Source organism: Aethalodelphis obliquidens, unplaced genomic scaffold (assembly GCF_003676395.1).
Source record: "Aethalodelphis obliquidens isolate GAN/ISIS:26980383/991018 unplaced genomic scaffold, ASM367639v1 scaffold38, whole genome shotgun sequence".
NCBI lineage: Eukaryota > Metazoa > Chordata > Mammalia > Artiodactyla > Delphinidae > Aethalodelphis > Aethalodelphis obliquidens.
The window spans coordinates 8,368,553-8,386,163 of record NW_020837982.1 but is presented as its reverse complement, the minus strand read 5'-3'; the positions used below and the strand labels follow the sequence as shown (position 1 = coordinate 8,386,163).

The window sequence follows — 17,611 nt, the reverse complement described above, 5'->3', positions numbered from 1 at the left end:
GCTTACGGGATCTTAGTTCCCCAAAAAGGGATTGAACCCAGGCCCCAGTAGTGAAAGCACTGAGTCCTAACCACTGGAACGCCAGGGAATTCCCTGTACTACCTTACTGTCTCATTTGTATATACTAAATTTTCTGCAGTATCTCACTTACATAATAATATTAAAAAAGAAAAAGTAGTGGCCTGTATAGTTTTTATGATCACACCAAAAAATAATGCTATGAAACAAAACAAGATAAACATGACCGACCATGTGCTATACCTGTGGCTGGGGCAGGGTCAGGGCTGCCGGTGCTGCATGGGTGTAGCTACACCAGAAAGGTCAGGATTTTGTGACTGCAGAAGCCCACTTCCCCTCTTCACCTGGGCTCCCCTGTTCTGTTTTTTTTCTTTTTTGGCCATACCACAAGGCTTGCAGGATCTTAGATCCCCACTCAGGGATCAAAGCTGGGCCCTAACCACTAGACCTCCAGGGAATTCCCTGGGCTCTCTTGATATGGTAGCAATTTTGAAAATTCCTCCTTTCCCTTGGAAGCTATGAATACAAGGACTAGCAGTTAATAGGGACCTAGCCCTGGTGAGTGGTGGGCCTGAACTGGGGGCAGGGTGAGGCTGAGGGAGGCTGCCAAACTAAAGGGAAGATGGGAAAAGAGAAGGAAAGGAAGAAAGAGAGAGGGAAAGAGGAAGTGGGCAGAGACAGATGAAAAAAAGGAAGGGAATTTTCTAAACTTTCCCCATCCCCAGCTCTCAGTGTTCCCTGAGCTTTCAATATCCACCCATTGGGCTCATGATACCACCTCCTACTGGTGTTTCCAAACTCCACTCAGAGGTCACCTCCTCCAGGAAGCCTGCAGGCTTGGCTGAGTACTTATCTTTATCCTGAAACTTACTGTTCGTTATTGGGATTTTCTCTCTTTCCCATGAGTCAGTAAGCCCCTTAAAGGAAAGGCACTCTTTCTGCCTCCTCCAGAGTCTGGCCCAGGCCTTAACCAGAGCAGCAAGACAGAATGGACGTTCTGAATGAGTGAATGAAACATGCTTCTTAGGCGACCAGCTGCACCAGCCTGGGACTAATTATTTTCAGCAGAGGTATTTCTTTTTTTGTTTGTTTTTTTAAATTATTTATTTATTTATTTATTTATTCTTATTTTTGGCTGTGCACTGGCTTTCTCTAGTTGTGGCGAGCGGGGGCTACTCTTCATTGGGGTGCGTGGGCTTCTCATTGCGGTGGCTTCTCTTGTTGCAGAGCATGGGCTCTAGGCGTGCGGCCTTCAGTAGTTGTGGCACATGGGCTCAGTACTTGTAGCTCGCAGGCTCTAGAGCGCAGGCTCAGTAGTTGTGGTGCACGGGCTTAGTTGCTCTGCGGCATGTGGGATCTTCCCAGACCAGGGCTCGAACCCATGTCCCCTGCATTGGCAGGGGGATTCTTAACCACTGAGCCACCAGGGAAGCCGCTCAGCTGAGGTATTTCTGTCGCTCCAGCCTTTACTAGCAAATAGCTAGAACACTGTCCCCTTTTGAAAACATGACCCAACACACTTCTTTGGGGATCATGCAGAGGGTGGCGTGCTTGTGCACAGAATGTTCTCTCAAGTATAGGGCACCTAGGAGCTCTCTGCACACAAGGACACCTCTCTGTGGGGCTTCCGGCAGCCCTAGGGAAGCAATCCCTGTGCTAGTGTTCACAGCTCCCTTCCCTTTTGGCGTGGACCAGGATCTGAGGAGTGGAGCACAGCCTAAGTGGTTGCCTGAGCTGTACACGGCACCAGGGACTTCCCTGGTGGTCCAGTGGTTAGGACTCTGCGCTTCCACTGCAGGGGGCACGGGTTTGATCCCTGGTCAGAGAACTAAGGTCCCACCTGCCACATGGCGCAGCCAAAAATAAAAATAAAAAGTTAAGCTGGAGGCCCTGACTCTCTTGTTATTTAGGGCAATTTATTTTCCAGGGGCCAACCTAGACCCTCATGCAAAAAGACAACGCCTTTCTTCCCCATGTATTCAAGCATAACTGAAAGCGACAGGAGGACAAGCTGCGTCATGACTCCCAATGAAAGAATTTGGAGACCCAGGGACTTGAAGCTCGGGTTCTAGTTCCAGCTCTGCCTCTAGGTGTCCCGTGTCCAGCTGTAACACTCACACCACCAAAGAGAAGGAGTTCCTGGCTCCTGGCTCCACGTGAGACTACCCCACCACCAAGCCACTGGAGAGATGAGGCCTTCATAGCTGCCCAAGAGAACAGACACTGCAGCAGGCAACTGCCTCACTCTTGACCACATTCCCCTGGCAACTAAGGGGGCAAGGAGCCCATGGTCCCCACACCAAGCAGCTTGAACTAATTGTCTGTTGCTGCTTAGCAAATTATGCCCAAATTTTATGGCTTAAAACAATAATAATATTTTTAATTATAAGAGTTATACACGGGGGGCTTCCCTGGTGGCGCAGTGGTTGAGAATCCGCCTGCCGATGCAGGGGACACGGGTTCGTGCCCTGGACCGGGAAGATCACACGTGCCGCGGAGCAGCTGGGCCCGTGAGCCATGCCCGCTGGGCCTGAGCGTCCGGAGCCTGTGCTCCTTAACGGAAGAGGCCACAGCAGTGAGAAGCCCGTGTACCACAAAAAAAAAAAAAAAAAAAAAAGAATTATACACGGGACTTCCCTGGCGGCACAGTGGTTAAGAATCCGCCTGCCAATGCAGGGGACACAGGTTCAATCCTGTTCTGGGAAGATCCCACATGCCGCAGAGCAACTAAGCCCGTGAGCCACAACTACTGAGGCCACATGCCACAACTACTGAAGCCTGCGTACCTAGAGCCCATGCTCCGGAACGAGAGAAGCCACCACAATGAGAAGCCCGCGCACTGCAATGAAGAGTAGCCCCCACTCGCCGCAACTAGAGAAAGCCTGTGCACAGCAACGAAGACCCAACACAGCCAGAAATAAATAAAATTTAAAAAAAATAATAATTATACACCATGACCAAGCAGGATTTATTGTAGGGATGCAAGGTTGGTTTAATATCTGAAAAATCAATTAATGTAATATATCACATCAATAAACAAAAATCATATGATCTCAATGGATGCAAAAAAAAAAAAAAGGCATTTAACAAATCCCATACCCTTGCCTGATTAAAAGCACTCAAACTAAGAATAGAATGGAACTTCCTCATTCTGAAAAAGGACATCTATGGAAAATCCACAACTGACATACTTAATGGTAAATGACTGGATGTTTTTCCCCTACGATCAGGAATAAGACCAGAATGTCTGCTCTCACCACTTCTACTTAACATTTCAGTGGAGGTTGTAGTCAGGGCAATTAGTTAAGAAAAAGAAATAAAAGGTACCCAGATTGGAAAGGAAGAATTAAAACTATTTCTAGTCACAGATGATATGATCTTTTATATGGAAAACCCTAAGGAATCCACTAAAGGACCTTTAGAACTAATAAATGAGTCCAGCAAGTTTACATTGTATTTCTATACACTTGGAATGAACAATCCAAAATGAAATGATATATCAACTATATCTCATTTTTTAAAAGAATTTTAAAAAAGAATAACCAAATGAAATTGAGAAAACAATTCTGCTCACAATAGCCTCAAAAAATAAATAAAACAAAATAAGACACAAATGAACCTATCTGTGAAACAGAAACAGAATCACGGACAAAGAGAACAGACTGGTGGTTGCCAAGGGGGAGGGGGTTGGGAAAGGGATGGATTGCGAGGTTGGGGTTAGCAGATGGAAGCTTTTATATATAGAATGGATCAACAAGGTCCTACTGTATAGCACAGAGAACTGTATTCAATATCCCATGATAAACCAGAACGGAAAAGAATATTGAAGAAAGAATGTATAGAGACTTCCCTAGTTGTCCAGGGGGTAAGACTCTGAGCTCCTAATGCAGGCGGCCCAGGTTCGATCGGGAATTAGATCCCGCATGCATACCACAACTAAGAGTTCACATGTCTCAACTAAAAGACCCCACGTGCCACAACTAAGACCCATTGCAGCCTAAATAATAAATAAATAAAATTAATATTTTTTAAAAAAGAATGTATATATGTATAACTGAATCACTTTGCTATACAGCAGTAATTAACACAACATTGTAAATCAACTACTTCAATTAAAAAAAAAAAGTCACCCAGTCACTCTCTGTCCCAGCTTCATAGTTGAATGCTCTGCATGGCTCCTATCACTGTCTGCTAGTTGTTTTTTATTTTTTTTAATACCTTTATTGGAGTATAATTTCTTTACAATGTTGTGTTACTTTCTGCTGTACAACAAAGTGAATCAGCTATATGTATATATATATACCCCCATATACCCTCCCTCTTGAGCCTCCCTCCCACCCTCCGTATCCCACCCTCTAGGTGGTCACAAAGCATTGCGCTGATCTCCCTGTGCTATGCAGCTGCTTCCCACTAGCTATCTATTTTACATTTGGTAGTGTATATATGTCCATGCCACTCTCTCACTTCGTCCCAGCTTCCCCAGATTTTTTTTTTTTTTTGATGTGGACTATTTTTTTAAAGTCTTTATTGATTTTGTTACAATATTGCTTCTGTTTTATGTTTTGGTTTTTTGGCCTCGAGGCATGTGAGGTCTTAGCTCCTTGACCTGGGACTGAACCCACACCCACTGCATTGGAAGGCAAAGTATTAACCATTGGACCACCAGGGAAGTCCCTGATAGTTTTCTTGTTTGTTTTCTTTCTTTCCCACGGTGGGTCTTAGCAGCTGCTGCTGTCACTAGTACCTGGCACTCATGCTGGGTTCATTCACATTTTAATAAAGAAGGGAGTGAATTGCTGTGTCACTTCTGGTAGGTCAGTGCTCTTCTCTGAACTTTCTCCATGAAATAAAGTTATGTGACTGGATAAGCTCTTTGCTTCTGAGGATCAATCAGCCTTTAAGGCAAATCAGAGTTATGACGGTCAGTGACCACCAGGGGTTGCTAAAGATAACTTCTTTGCTAAGAGTCAGATCCATGGCAGGGTAGTTCCAAGGCTGGACAGGAGGGCTAAACGGTCAGCTCACCACTATGAGGGTCTCCAAGAACACCTGGAGTCAGCACATGCTTACTAGAGGCAGGGGTCTCCAGTGACTCAGCCAGCCAGGCAAAGGCCCTGGGGCTGGGGCCTCAGTCTTCCCATCTGCCCCTTGGGTGTAGACTCATTGTCCAGGTTCTAATTCAAATCCTTCCTCTGTAGCAGAATTGAGGTGGGAGGAAAGGAAGATGGAAAGGGGGAAGAGGGTACCCTTTTCCTCCTTCTTCTGCTCTCAGGGGCCCTTCTCTTGGGACAGGGACATGTCTTTCCCAGGGTGCGCTCAGGGTGCCCACACATTCAACAGGAAATCTCCTGTGACAGTGTGACTTCATTATCACCATGTCTGCGATGAGGCAGAAACAATCATGTTCCACAGAATTCCTCTTGTGTGAGTTGGGGAGATCCTGGAGGAGGAGGGGAAGTGTATTTTTCTAAACCAACAAATGTTAAGACCATTAGTAGTCAGGGTTCAACAAACACAGGCCACCAACCAGTTTTGCTAACAGGTCAGAGTCTGCAGACCCCTGGTTTAGAGGAAACCCTGTAAGGAGCCGCTTGGGGTCCCAGGCATCTATGAAACAGAAGAGCCTCAGGGAGAGGCACTGATCTGTGCAAGGTCTGCACTTTCTTCCTTCCGATAAAACACACACACAGAATAGGCTCAACACACTGCTATGAGTGTTGAGTCCAGGGAGAGATCAGTTTGGGTTCTGGGAGAGGAAGGAGAGAGGCAACCAGAGACAAGAGGAAATGCCTGGGGCTTGGGGGTGACTCTTCAAGTCCCCAAGTTTTGGGACTTCTCTGTGGTCCAGTGGTTAGGACTCTGTGCTTCCACTGCAGGGGGTATGGGTTCGGTCCCTGGTCGGGGAACTAGGATCCCCACATGCCGTGTGGTGTGGGCCCCCCCACCAAAAAAGACCCCAGATCTTCAGTGAGAATGAATTTTTCTGCACACATCCAAGTGGTCAAAATGGTTAACGCGAGAGGGGTTATGCCTCTTGCCAGAACGCTCATCCTCATCCTGATTCGATCCAGCCCCCAAAGAGAAGGGGGGCATCCTTTCAGGGGTATATTCAGACCCAGGACTGATGAAAGACTTGGGAACACAGCCTCCCGCTCCTTGTCAAACACCCATGGGCAAGAGGGGAGGAGCTGAGAAAAGGGAACCCTCTTGCACTGTTGGTGGGAATGTAAACTGATACAGCTACTATGGAGAACAGTATGGAGGTTCCTTAAAAAACTAAAAATAGAACTACCATACGACCCAGCAATCCCACTCCTGGGCATATACCCTGAGAAAACCATAATTCAAAAAGAGTCATGTACCACAATGTTCATTGCAGCTCTATTTACAATAGCCAGGGCATGGAAGCAACCCAGTGTCCATCGACAGATGAATGGATAAAGAAAATGTGGCACATATATATACATATAATGGAATATTACTCAGCCATAAAAAGAAACGAAGTTGAGTTATTTGTAGTGAGGTGGATGGGCCTAGAGACTGTCATACAGAGTGAAGTAAGTCAGAAAGAGAAAAAAAATACCGTATGCTAACATATATATATGGAATCCAAAAAAAAAAAAGGTTCTGAAGAACATAGGGGCGGGACAGGAATAAAGACGCAGACGACATAGAGAATGGACTTGAGGACACAGGGAGGGGGAAGGATAAGCTGGGACGAAGTGAGAAGAGAGTGGCATGGAGTTATATATACTACCAAATGTAAAATAGACAGCTGGTGGGAAGCAGCCGCATAGCACAGGGAGATCAGCTCGGTGCTTTGTGACCACCTAGAGGGGTGGGATAGGGAGGGTGGGAGGGAGATGCAAGAGGGAGGGGATATGGGGATATACGTATATGTATAGCTGATTCACTTTGTTATGAAGCAGAAACTGACACACCAGTGTAAAGCAATTGTACTCCAATAAAGATGTTAAAAAAAAAAAAGGCAGAATACAACTATACTCCAATAAAATCTAAAAAAAAAAAAGAAACCCACACACTTCAACTAAAGTCACAACCAAAGGGTGGGGTGGTAAGGGGGGGCAGAATACAGCAAAGGCGAATTTACATATATATCTATCTAATCAGCTTTATTGATATGTAATTCACATACCACACATTCACCCATTAAAATTGTACGGTTCAATGGTTTTTAGTCGTTTCAGAGTTACGCACCATCACCACGATCAACTTTAAAACACTTCCTCAGGAAGTTCCCTAGTGGCCTAGTGGTTAGGATTCTGGGCTTTCACTGCTGTGACCCAGGTTCAATCCCTGGTTGGGGAACAGAGATCCTGCAAGCTGTGCAGCACAGCCAAAACATAAAAATAAAAATAATAATTATAGTAATAAAACACTTCATCAGCACAAAAAGAAACCCTGTACCTGTGAACAGTCACTCCCCATTTTTCCCCAGCTTCTCCCCTTTACCCCCCACCTCAGCCCTGGCAACCACCAGTCTACTTTCTGTCTCTGTGGATTTGCCTGTTCTGGACATTTCATATGAATGGAATCGTACATTGGCCTTTTGTGTCTGGCTTTGTTCACTGAGCATAGTGTTTTCAAGGTTCATCCATGTCATCACGTGGATCAGTACTACATTCCTCTTTATGGCTGAATAATATTCCGTTGTAGGGATCCACTATGATTTGTTTATACATTCATCATTGATGGACATCGGGGTTGTTTCCACCTTTTGGCTATTATGAGTAATGCTGTTGTGAGAATTCATGTACAAGTTTTTGTGTGAACCTATGTTTTCAATGTATTGGGTATATACCTAGCAGTGGAATTGCTGGATCAAATGGCAGCTCCATTTTTAACAGCTTGAGGAACTGCCAGACTGTTTTCCACAGCAGCTGCACCATTCTACGTTCCCACCAGCAACACGCGAGGGTTCCAATTTCCCCACATCCTTGCAAACATTTGTTGTCTGCCTTTTTGATTCTAGCCATCCTGGTGGGTGTGAAGTAGTATCTTACTTACTGAAGTTTTTTTTTTTTTCCTTCAAATGCTTGGCTTTTTATTTATTTATTTATTTTTGGCTGTGTTCGGTCTTCATATCTGTGTGAGGGCTTTCTCTAGTTGTGGCAAGCAGGCGGCCACTCTTCATCGCGGTGTGCGGGCCTCTCACTATCGCGGCCCCTCTTGTTGCGGAGCACAGGCTCCAGACGCGCAGGCTCAGTAGTTGTGGCTCCCGGGCTCTAGGGCACAGGCTCAGTAGTTGTGGCGCACGGGCTTAGTTGCTCCGCGGTATGTGGGATCTTCCCTGACCAGGGCTCGAACCCATGTTCCCTGCATTAGCAGGCGGATTCTCAACCACTCTGCCACCAGGGAAGCCCTTACTGAAGTTTTGATTGGCACTTCCTTCATGACTAATGATGTTCAACATCTTTATGTAGTTATTGGTCATTTGCATATCTTCTTCAGAGAAAGGTCTATCCAAATCCTTTGCCAATTTTTATATTGGGTTATTTTTCTCTTTATTGTTTGTTTTGTTTGTTGGTTTCGTTTTTGGCCACATGGCTTGTGGGATCTTAGTTCCCTGATCAGGGATGGAACCTGGGCCAGGGCAGTGAAAGCGTGGAGTCCTAACCACTGGACCACCACCAGCGAATTCCCTGTCTTTCTATTGTTAAGTTGTAAGAGTTCTTTATATTTTCTAGATACAAATCCCTCATCACTACATGATTTGCAAAACTATTTTCCCATTCTCCCATGGGTTTTTTTTTTTTCACGTTTTTGATATTTGCTTTATATGTTTTAAGGATATGTTATTAGGTAATACAACTTGAGAATTTTTCATCTTAGCAGGTTGTTCCCGTAATCACAATGTAGATATTCTTGTTTTTCCTCATAAATATTTTTTGTCTTAAATAACAGTTTGATATTTGTAGATATACACCAGCTTTCTTTTGGTTAGTATTTTCTATTTATTTTCAACCTTCCATATCCTTGTTTTAGATGTTTTCTCTTGTAAACAGCATGAATCTGGATTCTTTTTATAATCCAATCTGACAGCCAATCTGGCCAACTTGGAGCATTTACAATTATCGTGACTCAGGCTAAACAGAGGTGTCTGCAATCTGCCATGGGTTGGACAGGAGGAGGGAAAAGGAACTGCCATTTATCAAATGTTAGTTTTGTGCCAGCCCTGTGCCATGTGTGTCCCACAGGTGGCCTTGGTCAATGCTCACACTGTGTTGGCATAAATATCATTACTCCTTTTTTTTTTTTTTTTTCAGCACGGCGCGGCTTGCAAGATCTTAGTTCCCTGACCAGGGTTTGAACTCACATCCTCTGCGGTGAAAGTGTGAGTCCTAACCACTGGACCGCCAGGGAATTCCTGAAAGTTTTTTTTTTAATTGAAGTATAGTTAATTTACAACGTTGTGTTTTTATCAAGTGTACAGCAACACTTTTTCAGTTATACATATATATGTGTGTGTGTATATATATATCCTTTTTCAGAGTCTTTTCCATTATAAGTTATTATAAGATATCTTTTCCATTATAAGTTATTACAAGATATTACATTATAAGATATTACAAGTTATTGCCATAAGTTATTAAAAGATATCGAGTATACTCCCCTATGCCATACAGTAGGTCCTTGTTGTTTACCTATTTTATATGTAGTAGTGTATATATGTTAACCCCAAACTCCTAATTTATCTCCCCCACCATTACTCCTATTTTACAGAGGAAGGGATCAAAGTTCTGCAAGTTGAGTCACCCAAAGCCACACAGCTAGTAAGTGGCAGAGTCAGGGCCCTGGCTGGGCTCCAGACCCCATCCCCACTACCTGCAGGGCATCCAGGAACCCTCCCAGAATGGGCAGGATCCAGCTGCGCCTTGAAGGTCAGATTGTGATAGAGAAAGAAGGAAAGGGTTTCCAGGCAAAGGGAACAGTCACAACTGTTGGGTGCCGAGGTGCATCACGGTCAGAGGGTGAGGCCCCTGTTCCACTTAACCCAGGCCACCCACAGGTATAGAAATATCTGTTCCCCACACTCACTCCCACCCCCTGGCATTTCTCCTGCCCATGACAGGCACAATAGGTCAGGCTGAGAGCTTTCACAGGAATCTGGCAAACAAGGCAATTCTGTTCCTGCTCCAGTTGTGTTCTGGGGAAACGTTTAACCCACTGAGTGGGGAGGGGGACTTGTAGCATTTGTCAATTGCCATGGTATAAATACTCCCATCGTGTCCAGACTTGCAACATCACTAAATACACAGCGCCTGCAAGCCCAGAAGATCCAGCTCCAGCCCACCACCCTACCTACTCCCTCCTGGAAAACTATGCCCAAAGGTATGCCCAACTGCTACTGGAGGCTGTGCCTTTCCAGTGGGGTGCAGATGCTTCACACCCCACCCCTCCTTCTCCTTCTCCAGCTGGGCTTGGCAGTCTCTGCCCTTCAGGGAGCAGTAGAGAGACACAGCTGAAAGAGAGCACTGGCCCAGCGAGCTGCTGGAGACAACGGATGCACTGTGAGCGCTCAGGGGCACCCTTGGTGCACGCACAGCTCTGTGTGTGCCCGTGTTTGGGGGCTGGTCTTGAAGTTGAACCGGAACATGCACCTGTAAGCGGTGATTTTTTAAATGTGTTGTTTTAAGAGTACCTGTGGGGGACTTCCCGGGTGGTCCAGCAGTTAAGACTTTGGGCTTCCACTGCAGGGGGCGTGGGTTCAACCTCTGGTCAGGGAACTAAGATCCTGCATGCCATGTAGCCAAAAAGAAAAAAAAAAAGTACCTATGTGTTAATTATGCCCACAATTGTGTCTTAAGCTGTTAACGACAAGGGGCTTCTCTCTGCCTCAGATGTTCTGAACCCCTTCCCTGCTTCCGTCCCCATGGGCACAGCAACTTCATTCAGCCTGGGTCTCACATATGGCCCAAGACAAACCTAGAAACCTGTTGCAGGGGGATGGGCTGGGCCAGGTGAAGGTTCATGGGACACAGCTGAATCCTCAGGTGAGTGGGAATCATGGTGAAGGAGGACAGCAAGCTGGAGGAAGGGCAGGGGGCGGACACAGGCTGTCAGCAGGAGGCAGGCAAGGAGGGGGTGGAGCGCAAGGGGCAGAGCCAATGATTCAGGAAAGGGATGCTCAAGACCAGCGGAAGAGCCTTCAGTCATCTGCCTGCAGGCACCCTTGGTCCCACTGCGGAGGCTTGTGGGAGGCAGGGGATGGACACATGTCTAAATCAACCCAAGGGACCTGTGCCAGCCAACCACCAGCTGACTCCATCACTCAAACTGAACGGCATCTTCTTGGCTCCAAATCTGCTGGTGGGCAGAGCTCCAGGGAGAGGCTTGATTCTAGCCAGGGAGAGGCTGAGTTCCCAGAAAGGGAACTGGGGCTGCTGTGTCACCTGAGGTCCCCAAATGCAGCCTCTCCACCCACACTGCCCCCAGGACTCCCCTCCCCTCTCCTCCCTTCCCTGCTCCTCTCTTCCCCCATCTCCCTGCCCAGCTCACTACACCCATCACTGGGCTGGTCAGAGTTTTCCCAGAGGATTGTTTGTAACCTGTGTGCATGTGTGAGTGTGCGTGTGTACCTACAGTGCATGTACAAACCCGTGTGTGCTTGTCCATACTGTGAACACTCAAGTGTGCCTGTGCATGCACAATACCCCCATCATACACACATACACGCCATGTGTGCCTAGACCTTGAATCCTCCTCTTTGGGGGTTATTTTGCCAGGATTCCATATATCACCTACAATGGATGTTAAAATGGCAGCCACTCACATCTAAAGTCCCTCAGGGGACTTCCCTGGTGGCGCAGTGGATAAGACTCCACGCTCGCAGTGCAGGGGACCTGGGTTCAATCCCTGGTCGGGGAACTGGATCTCACATGCGTGCTACAACTAAGAGTTCCCATGCCACAACTAAGTAGCCTGCGTGCTGCAACTAAGGAGCCCACGTGCCGCAACGAAGACCTGGTGCAACCAAATAAATAAATAATAAATAAATAAAGTCCCTCAGAAGTCACCCAGTTCAACCCTACCAGTGCTTCTCAGAGAGTCACTATTGGTATTTGTGAGGGTTTTGGTTTTGGTTTTGGTTTTGGTTGAACTGCGCAGCTTGCGGGATCTTAGTTCCCCCACCAGGGATCAAACCCCAGCGTTCAGCAGTGAAAGCTTGGAATCTAACCACTGGAGCACCAGGGAATTTCCACTATTGGCATTTCAATAGAGATAATTCTCCTTTGCTGGGACCAACTCCCAACCCACTGCATGAGTTTAGTATTCCTGGTCCCAAAACCCTAGAAGGCACAAACCGCTAGTAGCGCTCCAGAAATGCCCTCACAAGTTTCCAACCTCTCGCGGAGGTGGGACAGTAGGGACCCAGGTGAGGACACCACAGGCTTTGTCAGTGGCTGGATTTTCTCCACAGAATCTCTGGAAAGTGTCAGGCCCCTGTGCTTAAACTCCCAAGAACTGCTAGCTGCCTACCTCCTGAAGCCATTCATCCCATGCACAAACAGCGCTACCTGAGAGAAGGTGCCCCATCACTAGTCCCACTTCCTCCCCTCAAGGGCCACCCGAGTGCTGACCCCACTCACCTGGGCCTCACAATGCTCCGAGGAGGCCAGGCCACAAACAGGTGGGCTGGATAGGGGAGCTTCCTGAAGATTCCGGAAGAAGAGAAGCCTGTCTGACCAGCAAGAAAGCTGTAGAAACAAGGTAGAGCTCTGAGCTCGGCCAGGTGGCAGCTCTCGGGCCTGAGGCTTCGAGATGCAGCAGATGCCCACAGATACTGAAAGGGCTGCCTTCTCTCCGGCCATCCTGTCTACTGCTGCTCCAGGTGGGCGAGTGTGGTAGGTGGGGAGGAGGGGTTGTTGGGAACCGAAACTAAAGCAAAACAGCTCCCCACTCGGGCCCAGGGGGCCCAGCTGGGCTAGTGTGCTGTATAGCACGAGGCGGTGAGGGCGGGGGTGGGGTGCGGGTGCCCCAGAGGGCTGGTAGTGTGTGCTGCCCGTGTCTTTTTTTTTTTTTTTTTTTTTGTGGTACACGGGCCTCTCGCTGTTGTGGCCTCTCCCGTTGCGGAGCACAGGCTCCGGACGCGCAGGCTCAGCGGCCACGGCTCACGCGCCCAGCCGCTCCACGGCATGTGGGATCTTCCCGGACCGGGGCACGAACCCGTGTCTCCTGCATCGGCAGGCAGACTCTCAACCACTGCGCCACCAGGGAAGCCCTGCCCGTGTCTTTTGATGGACCTATGTACCCCATTCCCTTGGGTACGTGTTGGGGAGCCCAGTTGCCCAGGGACGACCTCACTGTGCCAATCGTCCCACACCCATCTGGAGCAGAACTTTTTTGCCCAATGTAATTCCTGGAACCTTCGTTTTTCATTTTTTGCTTTTTTTTTGCCGAGCCGCGAGGCATGCAGGATCTTAGTTCCCTGACCAGGGATCGAACCCCCTACAGTGGAAGCACGGAGCCTTAACCATTGGACCGCCAGGGAAGTCCCTAGCATTCCTGATAAAAATACTTGAGAAGACCTTCTTCTCTGGAAGTTAGATGTATTCACACAACCATCTTCCATCTGGCAAACAGGCTAATGTTGCTTACCCAGATTTTTTAAGTCCAGCTTGATGACAATTAACTAACAATTTTTTTCATATCAAATGTTTCTACCCAGAGGGAATCTTTCCACTAGATTTTTTCAAAGTATCTCCCTTTGCAGAAGATTTGAAATAAAATTTTAACTTGGGGGGGTCAAATCAGTGTATCTTCTGCCCTCTTGTCAGCTTAACACGACTACACTTTGGACACAGCTGCTTAGAGGAGAAAACTAAGAAAAAAAATAACGTTATCAAACCAGAAACTGAGGGGGAGATTATCCTTATCCACACCCGTATATCTTCCTTCCTTCCTTCCTTCCTCTCCCTCCTTCTTTCTTTTTTTCTTTCTTTCTTTCTCCCTTTGTAAGCAGATAGGTTGCGGGGCGGGGCAGGGGGGTGTGGTACCTGGAGAAAGAGAACCAGGAATGGCTTTCTTGACATAAGAGAATCCATTTCGGCCAAAGCCATTTTGTAATCTAAGCCTGGACACAACGCTTACCCTCAAACAGTTCTCAGTAATTAATGATCTTAAGGGAGGGAATTGCAGAAACAAGGGAGGCTGCCCTGAAACAGTAGTGCAGCCTTGGGGCAGGGTCCTGGTTCCTCAAGGGATATAGGTAATAACGCATCTTTGCGGTTCTGCAGGAGCTAACGCCCCACCCAGGTGGAGGACGGAATGATGATGTTGATGCTCCTGACTTCAATCAACGAAGGCTTGGACTCTGCTGCCCTTTGCCCCAATTCTATGCTGAATTCTCCTGTGCTCTAGCGCCCTCATAAATACACATGTACTCTTAGCTTAAAACTTCCCCAATTTTGCTGTTCTTGGAGACACTGCTTTGGGAGAGATCCCCCATGTTTTCCTTACTTGCTGCAAGTAATAAATCTTTCCTTCTCCCGATCTTTGGCTTGGTTGTGATACCCACCAAGAGGTGAACCCAGTTTTCAGGGACCACCTTCCCTTCTCTTCCCTCCCCTCCCCTCCCCTTCTCTACCCAGCTTTTCTCCTTTCTAGCTTTTCGGAAAGATTCCCTAAGGTTCCTGGCACTCCTTAAGCCCCAGGTAGCCTAAAGCACATCCCTCACCTCTAACCCCACTCCAACCGCGACCCTCCCCCCACCAGCAGCACGTGGCATATAAAAAGAAGAAAAACTCAAAACTCAAGTATCTAGCAGCCTCTGGCAACTGCAGGTGAGAACTTCAGGTGCGATCCCAAAGGATCCTGTGGGTCAAGGGGAAAATAAGGTTTAATTTACATAAGTCTCGTTTTGACCAGACTTTCCCCAACCTCTGTCCACCCACCCCCACCTCCACTCCCCCACCCCACCCGCTGTAGGGGTTTCCAGCCCCTCCCCTCCAGCCGTCCCTGACCCACCGTCCCGGACCCACCCTCGGGCCGGGCTCCCAGTCCCCTGCCATCGAAATCCAACCCGGTCACCTTAGCCTCTGGCTGAGCGCACACACGGGGACACAGCCCAGCAGGAAATGTCAGGAACTGATCACCCCCACACGTTCACGCCCACTGGGGCATCGCCAGGCTCTGAGTCCCGCCCAGATCTTCATCCCAAGCCTGGGGCTCCGGCTCTCTAACCCCGGAGTTCCTGGAAGTCGGCCGAGAGGATGCACCCCACCTCCCCTCTCTTCCCTTCCCCCCTCCCTTCTTCCCCACGCCACACCCGGACTGAGTTCCGGAAAAGTCCCCGGGCCTGCCGAGTGGTCCTGCAGGCGTTCCGTCTCCCATCTGCTTTCTTTATTATTCTAATCGACTGCTGGAGACACCCTTTGTCAACTGCCGAGAGCTATGCAAATGACCGCGGTTAGTATTGTTATTACTAAGAGGCGCTTGGTTTCAAAATCGCTTTGAATATTCTAGCACCAAATCTTGTCTGTTCCGGGCTTGGGGGCTTCCACCGCGTTGGCCTTTTTTCCTCTCTGTGAATTGCAGGGCGGAAGCCCACCCTTAGCCCTTCCTGCTCGGAGAGGAGGTGGTTTGACAAACTGAGTGGGGAGGGCAGATAGCTTGAACTTGGAGTTGGCCGGGCCGGGGCTCGGATTCTGCCTCTGCACCTGCGTTACTGTCTGACCTTAGGCAAGTCACTTCGTGTCTCCGAGCCTCAGTTTTCTCACCCAGAGGGGACTGAACTCCCTCCTCAGAGGGTCGTCGTGTGGCCATGTGCCTGGCGAATGGAAGTAAAACCCCTGGTGCCCGCACACTAAAGGACCTGGGCCAGTGACAGGTCAGGTGGCAGTGGCTGTCTCCATCCGCTGGGGGAGGGCTGGCAGAGTTGCCAGATTTAGCAAAAAAAAGTTTTTTAAAGAAAGTTTTTTTTTTTAAATATAAATAAATATTTATTTATGGCTGCGTTGGGTCTTCGTTGCTGCACGCTGGCTTTCTCTAGTTGCAGACGAGCAGGGGCTGCTCTTCATTGCCGTGCGCGGGCTTCTCATTGCGATGGCTTGTCTTGTCTTTGCGGAGCATGGGCTCTAGGTGCGCGGGCTCAATAGTTGTGTCGCACAGGCTTAGTTGCTCTGCCGCATGTGGCGTCTTTCCCAACCAGGACTCGAACCCGTGTTCTCTGCATTGGCAGGCAGATTCTTAACCACTGCGCCACCAGGGAAGTCCCTAGATTTAGCAAATTTTTAAAAAAGGATTCCCAGTTAAAGGAGAATTTCAAATGAGTGGTTTTCTTTTTATTTTTGAAGTATATAAGTATGTCCGTCCCATACAATATTTGGGATATACTTATACTAAAAAATTTATTTATTATCTGAAATTCAAATTTATCTGCAGACCCTAAAAGAGAGACTAAGGTACTGATAATGGGTTTCTTGTTGCCACCTCAGAGTTTTCATTTGGGACTGAGAACTCTGGGACACATGGGGTGAGAGCCTGTGGAAGAAACATGGGCTGAAGTAGGAGAAGGATCTAGAACACATGCCTGAAAAGGGCAGTGGCCACCAGGCCTGGTTGACCTTCTGCTCTAGCCAGCAGCCTGGATGGGGGCTGGGATTGGTGGACCCCTGTTTCCCCCTTCCCCCCCACCTCCAGTTTACCTGCTCCTCCTCCAGCTCTTGCTGGTCTGGCCACCAGCCCACTCCCCAATCCACATTCCCTGCACCAGAGGGACAGCAGGAGGCATCACAGAAGAAGCTAGACCCAGGTGGTAAATCAGGAGTAAAGCTAGCTGTGTGTTAATTGTCTTCCAGGAAACCAGACTGTGTCATTGCAGAAAGCCAGCAGCAGGAGTTGGTTTAACCTGTTGTGGCCAGACTGGCTGAATTAACCATCCCTCTGTTGAACACGTGACCACTCCAATCCTATGACCACTGGGAAGACATTCATCCAACAAACATTTTTTCATCTCCTTTGTCCATCCCACAGGCAAGCTTCAACTCACTCCTCCTCTGCCATCCTGACTCCACCCCCATCACCATTCTGCCTCTCCCTCTTCCTCCGCACCTAGTCCGTCCTGTCCGTCTGGGTCTGTCCCAGGGCCCCACTGCTTAGCTCGGGCTCATCAGTGCTCACCTTGAACTACTGCAGCCTCCTCCCCATCTACCCATATACCCCAGCTCCATTCCCAATAAAAGCAGGTCTCATCTTGCCACTTCTCTGCTGCAACTCCTCTGTTTTGCATCAGTGGCCAAGACCCAACCCTCAGGGACTGAAAAGCCGGACAAACCAGGGTGCCTGAATAAAACATGCCTCTTCCAGTCACCCAGGAGAAGCTGTTGCTCATTGCAGGTGAGGGGGCAGGGAAGACAGCTCTTGGGAGGGCTGGGGCCCAGGCTGTCCTGCCAGCTCTCGTCAGCTGAGGTGAGGAAGACAGGCACGGTGACTCAGGCTGGGGTAGGGGCCAGACCCCACTCCAGTTACAAACTGTGTCTGTGTTTCTATCTTAGATGCTCAACCTCATTCATAACATAAGAAATGTAGATTAAAACTACAAGATACCATTGTTCACCTATCAGATGAGCAA

General features: G+C 48.2%; 1 long non-coding RNA gene across 1 annotated transcript; it reads left to right on the top strand.

The window, feature by feature from the left end:
- The first annotated feature begins 15,283 nt into the window (after nt 1-15,283).
- On the top strand, nt 15,284-17,237 carry LOC113632948 (uncharacterized). The gene is made up of 2 exons (XR_003438011.1): nt 15,284-15,447; nt 16,839-17,237. It is a non-coding gene; the product is annotated as an uncharacterized LOC113632948 (long non-coding RNA).
- Nucleotides 17,238-17,611: the final 374 nt, after the last annotated feature.